This window comes from Pteronotus mesoamericanus, unplaced genomic scaffold (genome assembly GCF_021234165.1).
Source record: "Pteronotus mesoamericanus isolate MK-2021 breed Mesoamerican mustached bat unplaced genomic scaffold, CSHL_Meso_final scaffold_54, whole genome shotgun sequence".
Classification (NCBI taxonomy): domain Eukaryota; kingdom Metazoa; phylum Chordata; class Mammalia; order Chiroptera; family Mormoopidae; genus Pteronotus; species Pteronotus mesoamericanus.
This window is the reverse complement of record NW_026555321.1, coordinates 53,606,831-53,614,032: the sequence shown is the minus strand read 5'-3', so window position 1 is coordinate 53,614,032 and position 7,202 is coordinate 53,606,831. Positions and strand designations below refer to the sequence as shown.

General features: G+C 37.9%; 1 pseudogene; it reads left to right on the top strand.

The window, feature by feature from the left end:
* The first annotated feature begins 1,131 nt into the window (after window positions 1-1,131).
* On the top strand, window positions 1,132-5,905 carry LOC129088104 (60S ribosomal protein L18a-like; annotated as a pseudogene).
* The last annotated feature ends 1,297 nt before the right edge of the window (window positions 5,906-7,202 follow it).

Genomic DNA, 7,202 nt, shown 5'->3' with positions numbered 1-7,202 from the left:
CACAAAGAGGCAGCCAAAATGGGAAGACAAAGAAATGAAAGAAATGTCCCAAATGAAAGAACAGGAAAAGTATCCAGAGAAAGAACTAAATGAAATGGAGTGAAGTAATTTACTAGATATAGAATTCAAAACAGTAGTTATAGCAGTGCTCAAGGAACTTAGAAGAAGAATGGATAAAATCAATAAGAACTTAATGAAAGAGATAGCACACAGAAGAAGGGACATAGAAACCATAAAAATGAATGAGTCAGAAGTGGAGAATAAACACTAGAAGGAATAAACCGTAGGTTGGATGAAGCAGAGGATCAAATCAGCAATTTGGGATACCAGGTAAAAGAAAACAGACAATCAAAGCAGCAAGAAGAAAAAAGAATATGAAAAAGTAAAGATATTTTAAAGGACCTTTGAGACAACAAGAAGTGTAACTACATCTGCATTGTAGGGGTACCAAAGGAGAAGAGAGACGACGAGGGCTCATGAACCTATTAGAAGAAATAATGACTGAAAACTTCCCTAAACTGGTGAAGGAAAAATACACACAAGTCCAGGAAGCACAGAGAGTCCCAAACAAGATGAACCCAAATAGGCCCACACCAACACATATCGTAATTAAGATGACAAAGGTAAAAGACAAAAAGAGAATCTTAAAAACAGCAAGACAAAGACAGTTACCTACAAGGGAACTCCCATTATACTGTCAGTAGATTTCTCAAGAAAAACATTTCAGGCCAGAAGAGATTTGCAAGAAATATTGAAAGTGATGAAAACAAGGACCTACAACCAAGGCTCTTTCACCCAGCAAGGCTATTATTTAAATTTGAAGGCGAAATAAAGAGCTTCCTGGACAAAAAGAAAACAAAGCTAAAGGAGTTTGATATTACAAACCAGTATTACAAGAAACGTTAAAGGGTCTTATTTAAGAAGAGCAAGAAAAAGCAGGAAGAGGAGGAGGAGGAGGAGAAAATAGAAACGTAGTTATAAAGAATAAAATGACAATATATACACCTATCAGTAATCCCTTTAAATTTAATGGCTTAAATACTCTAATCAAAAGTCATAGGGTAGCTGAATGGATAAGAGAACAAGACCCGACTTCCTTTTGTGGGTGGTGGCGAACGTAGAGAGAATGCTATGAAGGCTTAGGGCACGCTGTGAGAGTACAAGATGGTGGGGCGCTGCCTGCCCACCACCAAGTGCTGCACACCGCCCCTCTGCCACATGCGCATCTTTGCACCTAACCATGTGGTTGCCAAGTCCCGCTTCTGGCACTTTGTGTCTCAGCTGAAGAAGATGAAGAAATCTTCAGGGGAAATTGTCTATTGTGGGCAGGTGTTCGAAAAATCCCCCCGGGAAAGAACTTTGGTATCTGGCTGCACCACGACACCCGGAGTGGCACCCACAACATGTATCGGGAGTACCAGGACCTGACCACCGCAGGCACCATCATCCAGTGCTACCGAGACATGAGGGCCCAGCACCGCGCCCGCGCCCACTCGATCCAGATCATGAAGGTGGAGGAGACTGCAGCCAGCAAGTGCAGCTGGCCAGCAGCCAAGCAGTTCCATGACTCCAAAATCAAATTCCTGCTGCCCCACCGGGTCCTTCGGTCGCCAGCACAAGTCATGCTTCACCACCAAGAGGCCCAACACCTTCTTTTAGATGCAGGGCCTCCCTGTCCCCTCGCCTACCCAAATAAACTCACTGGGAAAACCGGGGTGCTCAGAAAAAAAAAGGAGAAAAGAAGACCCATATATATACTGTCCAGAAGAGACTCACATCAGGATGAAAGACAAAAGCAGGGGGAAAGTAAAGGGTTGGAAAAAATATTTCATGCAAGTGGAAATTTAAAAAAAGCTGGAGTTGCAATGCTTGTATTAGATAAAATAGACTTTAAAACAAAAGTTATAGTAAGAGACATCGGACACTACATAATGATAAAGGGAGCAGTCCAACAAGATGATATAACCCTAGTAAATATTTGTGCACCCAACATAGGAGCACCTAAAGATATATAGCAAATATTGATGCACATAAAGGATGAGATCAATAGTAATACAGTCATGGTAGGAGAATTTAACTCCTCATTGACATCAATGGATAGATCTCCTAGACAGAATATCAACAAGGAAACAGTAGCCTTAAATGACACACTAGATCAGATGTATTCAATTGATATGTTCAGAGCATTTCACCCCAGAGCAGGAGAATACACATTCTTTTCAACTGTACATGGAACATTTTCTAGGACAAAACACAAAACAAATCTCAATAAATTTTAAAGGATTAAAATTATATCAAGCACCTTCTCTGACCATAATGGTATGAAACTGGAAATCAATTACAAGAAAAAAAACTAAAAAATACACAAAGATATGGAGGCTAATAAACAATTAATGGGTCAACAATGAGATCAAGGAAGAAATGAAAAGATACTGTGAAAATGAAAATGAGAACAATGACCCAAAATCTATGGGACACAGCAAAAGCAGTACTAAGAGGGAAATTTGTAGCATCACAAGCCTATCTCAAAACAAAATAAAACAAAATCTCAAATAAACAATCTAAATTTACACTTAAAGGAACTAGGAAAAAAACAACAACAAAGCCCAAAGTAAGAAGAAGAAAGAAAATAATAAAGATGAGAGCAGGGATAAATGAAATAGTGTCAAAAAAAACAATGCAAAACATTAGTGAAAACAAGTGCTGGTTCTTTGAAAAGATAAGTGAGATTGACAGATGCTTAATCAAACTCATCAAGAAAAAAGGAGAGAAGACTCAAATAAATAAAATCAGAAATGAAAGAGAAGCAACAACTGACACCAAAGAAATACAAAGGACTGTAAGAAAATATCACAAACAATATATGCCTACAAATTGGATGATGTGGATGAAATGGATGAATTCTCAGGAACATACAATCTTCCAAAACTGAATCAGGAAGAATCAGAGAATTTAATAGACAGATTACAACTAGTGAAATTGAAGAAGTAATTAAAAATAAAAAAACCCAACCAACAAAAGCCCTGGACTGGATGGCTTCATAAAAAAATTTACCAAACATTCACAGAACAGCTAACACCTATCCCTCGCAACTATTCAAAGTTCAAGGGGAGGGAAGACTTTCAAGCTCATTATATGAGGCTAGAATTATCCTAAGTCCAAAACCAGATAAAGTCACTACAAAGAGAGAATAATAGGCTGATATCCCTGAAGAACATAGATGCTAAAACCGTCAACAAAATATTAGCAAACCAAATACAACCATATGTCAAAAAGATCACACACCATGATAAGTGAGGTTTATTCCGGGGGATGCAAGGTTGGTACAATACCACAAGTCAATAAAACATGATACACTGCATAAGCAAAATGAAGGATAAATATCACATGATTATATTAATAGTTGCAGAAAAAGCATTTGATATAATCCAGCACCCATTTATGATAAAAACTCTCAGAAAAGTGGGAATAGAAGGAACATAACATAAAGAAGGCCACATATAACAAACCCACAGTCAACATCATACTCAATGGGAAAACACTATAAACATTTTTCTTAATATCAGGAACAAGACAGGGATGTCCACTTTCACCACTCTTATTCAACATAGCACTGGAATTCCTAGCCATAGCAATCAGAGAATAAGAGAAATAAAAGGCATCCCAATTGGAAAGGAAGAAGTAAAACTCTCATTATTTGCAGATGACATAATATTGTATATAGAGAACCCTAAATATTCCACCAAAAAAAAAAAGTCCTGGAACTGATAAAGGAACTCAGTAAAGTAGCAGGAATCAAAATAAATATCCAGAAATGGGTTGCATTTTTATAAACCAATAATGAACTCTGAGGAAGGGAAAATAAGAACACAATCTTAGTTACAATTGCATCAAAGTAAAATATGTAATAATAAATTTAACCAAGGGTGTAAAAGGCCTGTACTCAGAAAATTAAAAGACACTGAGGAAAGAAATTGAAGATGATGCGCATAAGTGGAAGCATATACCATGTTTATAGATAGGAAGAATTAACATCACTGAAACGTCAACAGTACCCAAAGAAATCTATAAATTTAATGTCATCCCTATTAAAATACCAATGGTGTTGATAAACAGCTTCCAGCCAAGATGGAGGAATAGGTAGATACGCTTCGCTTCCTTGCACAACCAAAAAAAGGATAGCAATCAATTTAAAAACAAAAACAACCAGAACTTCCAGAAAATTGAGCTGTATGGAAGTTTGACAACCAAAGAATTAAAGAAACATTCATCCAGACTGATAGGACGGGCAGAGACGGACAACTAGGGTGGAGAGTACGCACAACAAGGCTGCAGCTGGCAGACCAGGACAGGCGAGGCAATGGCTGGTGGACCAGGCAGTCCCACATTAGTGTGTGGATAAACTAGAAGGAACAACTGGGGAGCAAGACAGACTACACAAGCCAGGGTTCCAGTGTGGAGAAATAAAGCCTCAAAACCTCTGGCTGTAAACACATGTGGAGGTTGCAGCAGTGAGAGAAACTCCCAGTCTCACAGAAGAGTCCATTGGAGGGGCCCACAGGATCCTGGAATGTACACAAGCCCACTACCCAGGAATCAGCACCTAAAAGGGTATGATCCACTTGTGGGAAGAGAGGGAAGTGACTTAAAGTGGAGCAAGAGCTATGCCAATGGCATTGTTCCCTCTCTGGTCCTCCCCCACATACAGCGCCACAAGGGAGTGAAGTGGGTTGCCCTGTCCTGGCAAATCCCTAAGGCTCTGCCTCTTACAGTGTAACAGCTCTACTGAGACAAAGAAATATGGCCCAAATGAAAGAACAGATCAAATCTCCAGAAAAAGAACTAAGCAATGAGAAGATAGCTAACTTATCAGATGCAGATTTGAAAACACTGGTAATTAGGATGTTCACAGAAATTATTGAGTTTAGTCTCAAAATAGAGGAAGAAGTGAAGGCTATGCAAAATGAAATAAAGAAAAACATACAGGGAACCAACAGTGAAGGGAAGGAAACCAGGACTCAGATCAAAGATTTGGAACAGAAGGAAGAAATAAACATTCAACTGGAACAGAATGAAGAAACAAGAATTCAAAAAAATGAGAAGAGGCTTGGGAACCTCTGGGACAACTTTAAATGTCCCAACATCTAAATCATAGGGGCTTCAGAAGGAGAAGAGGAAGAGCAAGGAATTGAAACCTTATTTGAAAACATAATGAAGGAAAACTCCCCCAGTTTGGCAAATGAACTACACATGCAAGTCCAGAAGTTCAGAGAGTCCCAAAGAAGCTGGACCCAAGGAGACACATACCAAGGCACATCATAATTACATTATCCAAAATTAAAGATAAGGAGAGAATCTTAAAAGCAGCAAGAGAAAAGGGGACAGTTACCTGCAAAGGAGTTCCCATAAGACTATCAGCTGATTTCTCAAAAGAAACCTTGCAGGCAAGAAGGGGCTGGCAAGAAGTATTCAAAGTCATGAATGGCAAAGACCTACAACCTAAATTACTCTATCCAGCAAAGCTATCATTTAGAATGGAAAGGCAGATAAAGTGCTTCCCAGATAAAGTAAAGTTAAAGGAGTTCATCATCACCAAGCTCTTATTATATGAAATGTTAAAGGGACTTGTCTAAGAAAAAGAAGAAAACCAAAAACTATGAACAGTAAAATGACAACAAACACAATTATCAACAACTGAACCTACAAAAACAAACTAAAGAAACAACTAGAACAGGAACAGAATCACAGAAATGGAGATCACATGGAGGGTTATCAGCAGGGAGGGGGCGGGGGAGAATGGAGGAAAAAGATACAGGGAATAAGAAGCATAATTGGTAGGCACAAAATAGACAGGAGGAGATTAAGAATAGTATGAGAATGGAGAAACCAAAGAACTTATATATATGACCCATGGACATGAACTAAGGGAGGGAGATGCTGGTGGGAGGGGGTATGCAAAGTGGAGGGGAATAAAAGGGAGAAAGAAATGAGACAACTGTAATAGCATAATCAATAAAATATACTTAAAGAAATAGAAAAAAATAAAATACTAATGGTGTATTTCGCAGAATTAGAACAAATATTCCCAAAATTTATATGGAACCAAAAGAGACCCAAAAGAGACATAACAATCTTGAGGAAGAATAAAATTGGCTGTCAAAAATACTACAAGGCCATAGTAATCAAAACAGCACAGTACTGCCATAAAAACAGAAATATAGATCAGTGGAACAGAAGAGAGAGGCCAGAAATAAACCCATGCCTTTATGGTCAATAATATTTGACCAAGGAGTTAAGAATACACATGGGAAAGGATAGTCTCATCAATAAATGGTGTTAGGAAAATTGGACATATACATACAATAAAATGAAACTAGACCACCTTCTTACACCATACACAGAATAAACTCAAAATGGATTAAAGACTTAAATGATAGATTTGAAACCATAAAAATCCTGGAAGAAAACATAGGCAGTAAAATCTTGGACACTTCCTGTAGCTATATTTTTTTCTGATATATCTCTTCAGTCAATGGAGATGAAAGAAGAAATAAACAAATGGGACTACATCAACCTAAAAAGCTTTTGCATGGCAAAGGAAACAATCAACAAAATAAAAAGACCACCCATGGAAAAGGAGAATATATTAATCAGATAAGGGGTTAATATCCAAAATTTTTAAGAGCTTACAAAAGTCAACACCAAAAAGCACAACTCAATTTAAAAATGGGCAAAGGACCTAAGTAGACCCTTCTTCAAAGAGGAAACACAGATGATCAATAGACATATGAAAAATGCTCAACATTGCTAATCATCAGAGAAATGCAAATTAAAACCACAATGAAATATCATTTCACACCTATCATAATGGCTATCATCAATAAATCAACAAACAATAGGTGTTGACAATGATGCAGAGAAAAGGGGACCCTCATGAACTGTTGGTGGAATGCAGACTGGTGCAGCCAGTGTGGAAACAGTATGGAGTTACTTTAAAAAAGTAAAAGTGAAACCGTCTTATAACCCAGCAATTTCACTTCTGGGAATTTATCCAAAGAAACCTTAAACGCTAATTTGAAAGAATATATGCACCCCTATGTTCATGCAGCATTATTTACAATAGACAAGATTTGGAAGCAGCCTGTGGGTCCATCAGTAGATGAGTGGATGAAAAGTCTGTGCTACATTTATACAATAGAATA